The sequence below is a fragment of the Thermobia domestica genome, chromosome 5, assembly GCF_964235325.1.
Source record: "Thermobia domestica chromosome 5, izTheDome1.hap1.1, whole genome shotgun sequence".
Lineage (NCBI taxonomy): Eukaryota > Metazoa > Arthropoda > Insecta > Zygentoma > Lepismatidae > Thermobia > Thermobia domestica.
Window position 1 is genome coordinate 24,827,249 of NC_137458.1, and position 12,434 is coordinate 24,839,682.

A 12,434-nucleotide genomic window follows, 5' to 3' on the forward strand; every position below is an offset into this window, starting at 1 on the left:
TTGTGAACGCGGCATTGAACTCCGGGTTCCATAGGCCATAGAGTTAGTTAGTTAGTAGAGTTGTTTAAAAATGAATTTAAATCAAAGAGGTATGATATAAAACTAATGAGAACTGTATATAGAAATACTAGAAAAATACACATGCAACAAAACCTGCACATTGAAATACAATTAAAGTTAAAACCTAATGAGATACCTAAGCATGGTGTAATTTCACTAGTGCAGCAATGTCCGGTTCAATCTTCATGACGAACATTATCAAACCATTTTCAACTGATAAGCGATTTCTTATCTTTGTTTTTATGTTTACCATAAAAAAAAACACACTTTCGCACAAGTACGATATAGCAAATGGAATTATTACTTTTAAAGCAGCAATCCCCAGACCAGGATATTGTTCTCTCCTCATCAGGCAGAACTTGTCCAAGTCTTCGTTACAAAAAACCAGTTGCAAAGACTTGTAGCATGATCATTCTATTATTTGGTCAAGAAGTTGTGGGCTTAGATCGGATACGTTAATGGCCTCTTCAATGAAGGAGTTTAACATCCATCTTGAACCAGCACCTTCGTCTTGGGAATATAGATATTACAGTTACTGTATCCACTGTCAGTGCGGGGCGCCGAAAAAAGGGGCCACACATTTCGGAGGAAGTGTGTTACTCATGTTAGGAAAGTACATGTGCACATGTGTAAAATAGAAGGAAAAACGTAATAAAATGTGCTCAAAATTAAGGAAAGGTAGGGCTTATTTTGAAAATGTTATTGAGCTTCGTGCCAACCATGGTGGTGCTTCGTAGCTAGTCTGTCGACGTCACTCATATATACGGTGACATCGTACTATACTCTCGCCCCGGGCACTGATTTTCCATGGCACTGTTCACTATAAACAAAAAAATGGATTCTACTATTATAGAAATAGGTATGTTAAAAATCTAACACAAGCTTATTATAAAACAAATTATAAAAGGGTCGCTGGCAAGAGCGTGTGATAAAAGGGGATCGTGATAGGAATTAGATTGAGAACCACTGGTCTAGAGTAATTTTAACCACATTTCTTATAGTTTCAAAAAGATTGCTGTCGGGTTACCTATGGTGAATGGGAGGGGGATACATATAAAAGATTGCTAGAAAATGATCGATATTAGATTCATAGTTTTCGGGGTCGCTTAGATAAATAGTGAGACTTTCAATTTCGCTTAACTCCGATTAAGCTCTCATTAGTAGGGATGGGCACGAACGACTTTTCTTTGAAACTCGACTTGACTCGAAACAGACATCTTTGAGGTCTACTCTTGGACTCGGCGCGAAAAATATCTTCCAACTCGACTCGGATTAGAGTCAAGTCGAACCAAAACGAGCCAAATCCTGTGTGTAGTCCTACCTAGACAATACATAGACAATATTTATTCTATCATCAATTATACTACTGTTACTACAAATAATAATAATAATAATAATAATAATAATAATAATAATAATAATAATAATAATAATAATAATAATAATAATTATTATTATTATTATTATTATTATTATTATTATTATTATTATTATTATTATTATTATTATTATTATGACAACACCGTGTACAAACATGAACAATAGATGGTTAGTAAAGGAATACTAAAAGCTAGTTGACTGCCGACGTCGGTAGTCATGAACTCTACAAGGCAAAGATATCGTTCATTACTCTAAGCTGTAAGCGTCGGTGGACTACAGATGGTCAACTATTGACCTCTCGCCAGAAATTGGTGGCCCCGCAGCGACGATCCGTGGTGGCCCAAGTTCCATTTTCAGTTCCAGAGACGCGATGAAACGCCAACGAACCACAAAATTACTCTCCCAAAATATGTCAAAATGCCTATATGTGTGATTTGTTTATATTTAGGTGAATCAAAAAAACACAAAACAAATACCCGGGGTGGACGCAAACTATCAATATTACGATTACTAGGCACGTGTTCTCCTGACTTCCCCACGGAAACGATCATAAAAGGCTTGGTTGTTGAAGGATAAATCATTGACGTCTTAATTTAGCCAATCAGACAAACCCCTACATTTCGAGTTCTAGAAGGTGATACCGTGAACCGTTTCAGATTTATTGCTTCCTGGTGGAGTACTATCCATGAGCAAAATTTGAGCATAATAGCCGACATGCATCTTCGGTGCCTCTTATCTTTAGTACAATTTTAACCAGAGATGGTGTGGGTCAATGAAAATTTGATCCACGACCCACCATGACCCACTATCACCCACCACCCAAATGCCCCATTGGCCCACTCTGACCCATCAACCATCGTGATCCACTCTGACCCACCACCAACTATGAACCACTCTGAACCATTGCGACCAACTCCGACCCACCAAAACCCATCGACATCAACTCTGACCGATGGCCCACGTCCTCCTCTCCATTGACTAAAGAGGTTACACTTGTAATAAAACAAGACTGTGAAATTATCACTTATCGGAGTTTGAATTTCTACCGTCAATGGCTCAAGCACCTCTCTGTTACAATACTGGTGGGTCTGACCTTTACGATATATAATGGCAAAGTGTTTCTCATCTTCCAAATTAAAATGAATTTAAATTTATCATATATAATTATTTCTTTGTTGCCTTACAGACACATTTCAGTAGAAAATAGGGTGAAATTTGAAAGTTTAAAATCAAGGAAAAGTAGACCAACGTAAAAAAAAAAAAAAAAAAAAGAGAGAGAGAGAGAGAGAAACTAATTTTCTATATAATTAAGCATGCCGTACTAATTGAAAATGCCCATGTTACAAATTTTATGGCCATTTTTCTCTAACTTTATGGCTTGATTGCCTTATGCTCGGAACGCTCCATACATTAAACACCAGCTTCAGCAATTATAAAAGGAAAGCAGTGGGTATAAAATTCAAAAAGAACTTTAGTATGCATTACTCAATTTGTTTCTCAACTAATATCAATCGTTTTCGATTATTTTTACAAATCAACCCACTACCAATTTCCAATATATAGAAAATGCACCCCCGTCCCCCCGCCCATAAAAGATAATTTTAAAAAATGTCAGGACATATTTTCTTTATTTTTAATAAAGAGTTATATGTTGAATTTCAGCTCTCAGTTGAACGGCTTGTAAGATACTAAATTTTTCGCAAAAATTCGGACTTCTACTCCCCCTAAGGATATGTATTATAATGAAAGTGACACGCGTATGGTAACTTCCCAGTTGGGAATGGAGCCTGATTATATACCAAACGTCAATTCATTTGACTTTGCAATTTGACCGTGATGATTACGCAGACATAGTTACTTTCAATTTTTTATGATACATATCCTTATTTCATATGTTACAGATGATTCAAAAATATTTTTTCAAGCAGTTAGCTCCTCTAGAATCTCACAGGCTGCATCCCAAAATCCAACTCCTACTATCCTATGACAATCCAAAAGTGACTGAACTTTTTTTTATTAGGAACAAATGACAAAAGAAAAATGGAGATCTTGAAAGTAAAATGTAGAAAAGCTCGGTGCCCCCAATAACTACATATTTCTCCACCCCTTCATCCCGAACTTAAAAATAAAACTTAATTCGAATATGGTTAATTAGTGAATTTATTACAGTTAAATTCCACTCACTACATGCTACAGCTACAACTATGTAACAAAAAATAACAACTGTGAAACATGTTCTGAATTACTATTAGATTTCTTACGCTATTATTAAACATATTAGAATAGTAAAAGAGGATTGTTCGTGAAATAGTATATTTGCTCTTGATTTATAACTTTTTCATACGGAAAAAATTAAAATATTATTCAAGTTTTAAACTTTGCACTCTGCAAATATGTTGCCCTCTAGGCAATGGGACTAATGTGAAATGTGGACTAATGTGGACTAATGGGAAATGCTGCACTGTTAGCGGCGCTGAAAACTTACGATTCGATTCTAATATCGAATGATTTCGATATCTTTATGTCGCTACGTAACCACCCTGGGTGCTAATGGAAGCTTAATTGGACTTGAATTGAAAGTAGAACTATTCACCTAAGCGACCACGAAACTATAGATTCGATACTAATATCGACCCGTTTCTAGCATTTTTGATATGTATCCCGACAGTACTCTTTTTCCAGACTGTAAGAAATATAGTTAAAATTGCTCTAGATATATCAGAATTATGTTGAAATACACACATAAATCCACTTTTATATTCTGTATAAATAGAGAGTGAGCGAGCGAGCGAGCGAGCCAGAGAGGCCGACTCAAGGCATCACCACCTCCACATTGCAAAAGCATATATCAGGAATTGAATTGAAAATCTATGTAAAGACTTTCTGCTGTGGCATGCTTCATAAGGACAATTCCAGTCTGCTCACGTGACCTTTGGGGTTCATGAATTTTTTTTGCGAGAGTTCCGACTTTGGATTCTCTGTTTATACCTTCTGTTTATGCATCGAATAACTTTTCAAGAACATAAATGACATTCTGTATTATGAATGTTGAGGATTACCCTCTATATGACAAATAGCTGCAAATAAATACACTACATGATTTATTTATTGCTATTGAACGAGTTTCTTAACTTGTATTTACATCCTCATATATAATACCGACCTACTGTGAAAATTATCTCAGATGTTATATTTTAAACATAATAATTACTATGTTATGCAATGATTATGTTATATATACACAACTTATGTATTCTAATGTAATTATTTTATATAATTTTTCATGCATTGCGGAAAATATAATTTAAAAAAAAGATTAGCCTAGACGGGATTCGAACCCTCAACCTTATGATTTGAAATCCGACAGCTTACCAATGAGCTAACACAACCTTCTAGCGAGGCATAACGGATCTCAAGATAATTATGACATTCATATAAATTACAAACGCTGTTTCTGTTCTACTTTGACTTTTATTTTAGTACTCAGGCGATAATTATGTTGTATTTCTTAACTTTGAGCATTCTTTTACATATGGAAAGATTCCTTAACGTATTTAAATGTTCCATTACGTATGGAGAGCTAAATGACAAACAAGCATGTGCTAACATTAAAAAAAAGGTTTCGAAATATTGTATCATTAAGTATTTCAATCAATGTTGCTTTTTTAAACACTTGGTAACAAGTCTTATTATATTTAAAAGAAGAAAAACACATCTGCAAACTTTTTTCCGATTGCAAAGGCTGGCTTGGAGGTTCGAACCTGGCTTACTTTTTCCCGAAGATACCCGAAGCTGGACTTAGAAAATTATTGCCTCAAAACACCAGTAAAGAATGCGCTCAACCTTTTTGAGACAAGGTGTACAATTTTCAAGTACAATTATACCTTCAATAGTTGAAGGCCTATACTTGAACGTTGGCAACGTTGTACATCTAGACTTCACAAGTATGGTTCTATTCATAATTATATTTTCTATATGTTATAATTTGTGTTCCGTGCCATATAACAAAAGTTCATTTGGTGCTCAGTTGGCAACGTTGCATTACATATAATGTTATTGAAGTCTTTGAGTACAATGCTGTTATAGTATACTGTTGTGTAAATGTAATGTTGATTTTTTTAATCATTTTGAAGTTATTTCTGTGTCAGCCTATCCGTTGCATTCCTATCCTCATATGATTCCAGATCCTTCTTTCCTCTGTATATCCTGTGTTTTCTGGTGTCGGCGCTTAAATCATTGGATTGCTCACTTTTCTTCACTCCTCTATCGATTGCGAATTTTTAATTGGGCAATGTTACTATCAATATAAAATGTTTCCTTTTGAGGCAGTCACACACAACATCACCTGTTGTTAAAAATGTCATGAATATTTATTTGAGTTTACATTTGTTTCGCTTGTAGTTTCATCTATTAAAAGATGTTTTTATTAACACGCTCTTTCCTTTTAATTTCAGTGTCGGTGCAAATCCCAAATAATCTTGAAAACAATTCTGTAGCCAACACAATTACGAATTACAACGGTAAGTTGAAAGCAGTTATTCAGTATGTGGTTAATGAATTTAGATCTAGATTAGCATCCGACAAAAATTTCTTTAGATATGTAATGTAAGTTGTTGAATTTTCAAGTCCAATTATACCTTCAATAGTAGAAGGCCTATACTTGAACGTTGGCAACGTTGTACATCTAGACTTCACAAGTATGGTTCTATTCATAATTATATTTTCTATTGTTATAATTTGTGTTCCGTGCCATATAACAAAAGTTCATTTGGTGCTCATTTGGGAACATTGCATTACATATAATGTTATTTAAGAGTCTTTGAGTACAATGTTGTCTTAGTATACTGTTGTGTAAATGTAATGTTGATTATTTTAATCATTTTGAAGTTCTTTCTGTGTCATCCTATCCTTTGCATTCCTATCCTCATATGATTCCAGATCCTTCTTTCCTCTGTATATCCTGTGTTTTCTGGTGTCGGCGCGTAAAACATTGGATTTCTCACTTTTCTTCACTCCTCTATCGATTGCGAATTTTTAATTGGGCAATGTTACTATCAATATAAAATGATTCCTTTTGAGGTAGTCACACACAACATCACCTGTTGTTAACAATGTCATGAATATTTTTTGAGTTTACATTTTTCACTTGTAATTTCATCTATTAAAACAATTTTTTATTATCACGCTCTTTTCTTTTAATTTCAGTGTCGGTGCAAATCCCAAATAATCTTGAAAACAATTCTGTAGCCAACACAATTACGAATTACAACTGTAAGTTGAAAGCAGTTATTCAGTATTTGGTTAATGAATTTAGATCTAGATTAGCATCCGACAAAAATTTCCTTAGATATTTAATGTAAGTTGATGAATTTTCATGTCCAATTATACCTTCAATAGTAGAAGGCCAATACTTGAACGTTGGCAACTTTGTACATCTAGACTTCACAAGTATGGTTCTATTCATAATTATATTTTCTATATGATATAATTTGTGTTCCGTGCCATATAACAAAAGTTTATTTGGTGCTCAGTTGGCAACATTGCATTATATATAATGTTATTTAAGAGTCTTTGAGTACAATGTTGTCTTAGTATACTGTTGTGTAAATGTAATGTTGATTATTTTAATCATTTTGAAGTTCTTTCTGTGTCATCCTATCCTTTGCATTCCTATCCTCATATGATTCCAGATCCTTCTTTCCTCTGTATATCCTGTGTTTTCTGGTGTCGGCGCGTAAAACATTGGATTTCTCACTTTTGTTCACTCCTCTATCGATTGCGAATTTTTAATTGGGATATGTTACTATCAATATAAAATGTTTCCTTTTGACGTAGTCACACACAACATCACCTGTTGTTAACAATGTCATGAATATTTTTTGAGTTTACATTTTTTCACTTGTAATTTCATCTATTAAAACAATTTTTTATTATCACGCTCTTTTCTTTTAATTTCAGTGTCGTTCCAAATCCCAAAAAATCTTCAAAACAATTCTGTAGCCAACACAATTACGAATTACAACTGTAAGTTGAAAGCAGTTATTCAGTATTTGGTTAATGAATTTAGATCTAGATTAGCATCCGACAAAAATTTCCTTAGATATGTAATGTAAGTTGTTGAGTTTTCATATCCAATTATACCTTCAATAGTAGAAGGCCAATACTTGAACGTTGGCATCTTTGTACATCTAGACTTCACAAGTATGGTTCTATTCATAATTATATTTTCTATATGATATAATTTGTGTTCCGTGCCATATAACAATAGTTTATTTGGTGCTCAGTTGGCAACATTGCATTATATATAATGTTATTTAAGAGTCTTTGAGTACAATGTTGTCTTAGTATACTGTTGTGTAAATGTAATGTTGATTATTTTAATCATTTTGAAGTTATTTCTGTGTCATCCTATCCTTTGCATTCCTATCCTCATATGATTCCAGATCCTTCTTTCCTCTGTATATCCTGTGTTTCCTGGTGTCAGCGCGTAAAACATTGGATTTCTCACTTTTCTTCACTCCTCTATCGATTGCGAATTTTTAATTGGGAAATGTTACTATCAACATAAAATGTTCACTTGTGAGGTATACTCACACACAACCTCAACTGTTTTTAACAATGTCATGAATATTTATTTGAGTTTACATTTGTTTCATTTGTAATTTCATCTATTAAAAGATGTGTTTATTAACACGCTCTTTCCTTTTAATTTCATTGTCGGCGCAAATCCAAAATAATCTTGAAAACAATTCTGTAGCCAACACAATTACGAATTACAACTTTAAGTTGAAAGCAGTTATTCAGTATTTGGTTAATGAATTTAGATCTAGACTAGCATCCGACAAAAATTTCTTTAGATATGTAATGTAAGTTGTACAATTTTCAAGTCCAATTATACCTTCAATAGTAGAAGGCCTATACTTGAACGTTGGCAACGTTGTACATCTAGACTTCAAGAGTATGGTTCTATTCATAATTATATTTTCTATATGTTATAATTTGTGTTCCGTGCCATATAACAAAAGTTCATTTGGTGCTCAGTTGGCAACATTTCATTACATATAATGTTATTGAACAGTCTTTGAGTACAATGTTGTCTTAGTATACTGTTGTGTAAATGTAATGTTGATTATTTTAATCATTTTGAAGTTCTTTCTGTGTCAGCCCATCCGTTGCATTCCTATTTTCATATGATTCCAGATCCTACTTTCCTCTGTATAACGTGTGTTTTTTGGTGTCGGCGCGTAAAACATTGGATTTCTCACCTTTCTTCACTCCTCTATCGATTGCTAATTTTTAATTCGGAAATGTTACTATCAATATAAAATATTTCCTTGTGAGGTAGTCACACACAACCTCAACTGTTTTTAACAATGTCATGAATATTTATTTGAGTTTACACTTTTTTCACTTGTAATTTCATCTATTAAAGATTTTTTTTATTAACACGCTCTTTCCTTTTAATTTCAGTGTCGGCGCAAATCCCAAATAATCTTGAAAACAATTCTGTAGCCAACACAATTACGAATTACAACGGTGAGTTGAAAGCAGTTATTCAGTATTTGGTTAATGAATTTAGATCTAGATTAGCATCCGACAAAAATTTCCTTAGATATGTAAAGTAAGTTGTTGAATTTTCAAGTGCAATTATATTTTCAATAGTAGAAGGCCTATACTTGAACGTTGGCAACGTTGTACATCTAGACTTCACAACTATGGTTCTATTCATAATTATATTTTCTACATGTTATAATTTGTGTTCCGTGCCATATAACAAAAGTTCATTTGGTGCTCAGTTGGCAACATTGCATTACATATAATGTTATTGAACAGTCTTTGAGTACAAGGTTGTCTTAATATACTGTTGTGTAAATGTAATGTTGATTAATTTAATCATTTTGAAGTTCTTTCTGTGTCAGCGTATCCTTTGCATTCCTATCCTCATATGATTCCAGATTCTTCTTTCCTCTGTATATCCTGTGTTTTCCGGTGTCGTCCCGTAAGACGTTGGGTTTCTTATTTTTCTTCACTCCTCTATCGACTGGAAATTTTTAATAGGGCAATGTTACTCTCAAACTAAAATGTTCGCTTGTGAGGTACACTCACACACAACCTCAACTGTTTTTAACAATGTCATGAATATTTATTTGAGTTTACATTTCTTTCACTTGTAATTTCATCTGTTAAAAGATTTTTTTATTAGACGCTCTTTTCTTTTCATTTCAGTGTCTGTGCAATCCCCAAATAATCTTGAAAACAATTCTGTAGCCAACCTAATTACGAATTACAACGGTAAGTTGAAAGCAGTTGTTCAGTATTTGGTTAATGAATTTAGATCCAAATTAGCATCCGACAAAAGTTTCCTTAGATATGTGATGCAAGTTGTTGAATTTTCAAGTCCAATTATACCTTCAATAGTAGAAGGCCTATACATGAACGTTGCCAACGTTCTACATCTAGACTTCACAAGTATGGTCCTATTTGTAATTATATTTATATGTGTTATAATTTGTGTTCCGTGCCATATAACAAAAGTTCATTTGGTGCTCAGTTGGCAACATTGCATTACATATAATGTTATTGAAAAATCTTTGAGTACAATGTTGTCATAGAATACTGCTGTGTAAATGTAATGTTAATTATTTTAATCATTTTGAAGTTCTTTCTGTGTCAGCCTATCCGTTGCATTTCTAATCTCATATGATTCCAGATCCTACTTTCCTCTGTATATCCTGTGTTTTCTCGTGTCGGCGCGTAAAACATTGGATTTCTCACTTTTCTTCCCTCCTCTATCGATTGCGAATTTTTAATTGGGCAATGTTACTATCAATATAAAATATTTCCTTGTGAGGTAGTCACACACAACATCAACTGTCTTTAACAATGTCTTGAATATTTTTTGAATTTACATTTGTTTCACTTGTAATTTCATCTATTAAAAGATGTTTTTATTAACACGCTCTTTTCTTTTAATTTCAGTGTCGGTGCAAATCCCAAATAATCTTGAAAACAATTCTGTAGCCAACACAATTACGAATTACAACGGTAAGTTGAAAGCAGTTATTCAGTATTTGGTTAATTAATTTAGATCTAGATTACCATCCGACAAAAATTTCCTTAGATATGTAATGCAAGTTGTTGAATTTTCAAGTCCAATTATACCTTCAATAGTAGAAGGCCTATACTTGAACTTTGGCTTCTGTGTACATCTAGACTTCGCAAGTATGGTTCTATTCATAATTATATTTTCTACATGTTATAATTTGTGTTCCGTGCCATATAACAAAAGTTCATTTGGTGCTCAGTTGGCAACATTACATTACATATAATGTTATTGAACAGTCTTTGAGTACAATGTTGTCGTAGTATACTGTTGTGTAAATGTAATGTTGATTATTTTAATCATTTTGAAGTTCTTTCTGTGTCAGCCTATCCTTTGCATTCCTATCTTCATATAATTCCAGATTCTTCTTTCCTCTGTATATCCTGTGTTTTTCGGTGTCGTCCCGTAAGACGTTGGGTTTCTTATTTTTCTTCACTCCTCTATCGATTGGGAATTTTTAATTGGGCAATGTTACTCTCAAAGTAAAATGTTCGCTTGTGAGGTACACTCACACACAACCTCAACTGTTTTTAACATTGTCATGAATATTTATTTGAGTTTACATTTGTTTCACTTGTAATTTCATCTGTTAAAAGAATTTTTTATTAACGCGCTCTTTTCTTTTCATTTCAGTGTCTGTGCAATCCCCAAATAATCTTGAAAACAATTCTGTAGCCAACACAGTTAGGAATTACAACGGTAAGTTGAAATTAGTTATTCAGTATTTGGTTAATGAATTTAGATCTAGATTAGCATCCGACAAAAATTTCCTTAGATATGTAATGCAAGTTGTGGAATTTTCAAGTCCAATTATACTTTCAATAGTAGAAGACCTATACATGAACGTTGGCAACGTTGTACATCTAGACTTGATAGGTATGATTCTATCCATAATTACATTTTCTATATGTTATAATTTGTGTTCCGTGCCATATAACAAAAGTTCATTTGGTGCTGAGTTGGCAACATTGCATTACATATAATGTTGTTGAACAGTCTTTGAGTACAATGTTGTCTTAGTATACTGTTGTGAGTAGTATCATTGATACCAGTTCTGACGCACTTTCCCCATCCAACCCCAAACCCGCCACTGACCATAGTACTTAAACAAAGTTACCCCAAACCCGCCACTGACGATAGTACTTAAACGAAGTTACAGAGCGCAAAGTAGATTGAGTATTGTACCTTGTGTACCTGCTTTTATCACATTTTAAATGATAAAAACTTACATCTAAATCTTACATCTAAAATTACTTACATCTAATTTAACTCTTCTATTCGTTGTGTTTCTCATTCTCGTCTACTCTTAGCATATTGATCATATAACTCTTTTAACTTGGGAATCAAACCTTCTTTCCTTAATTCTATATTATAATGACCCCAAGCTAGAGTATGTATACCATCAGTCAATATATATCTCTTATCATCATAAGCACTTAAAGCTAACTTGTTTTCTTCTACCGAGTATACATTATGCTTTTTACTACGAATATGATTTTGTATTCTATATAATTCTTTCTTTTCTAAAACAGTTCTCATAATCCTCAAATGATATATCTTTTATAACTACACTTTTCTTTATACCCTTTGCTTTTCTAATCGGTTCATTATGATCTCCTTTCTTTCTAATAGCATACATTTTTGATTTCAGACCGACAAACTTTTCTATTACAACACCTTTCAATTCATCTTTAAATTTTCCCAATACCTTTTTATTAACTAATTTCAATCCATATTCATTGTTTTCTTTATAATCAGAAGTATCTAAATATTCATACATATCTTTCATATCTTCGTAAAGGTCTTCTGTTTCTATATGTGCTATAACAGAATCAGTATCAGTCATTAACAATTTTACATTGTCTTCATATCTCTTTTATCAAAACATTGT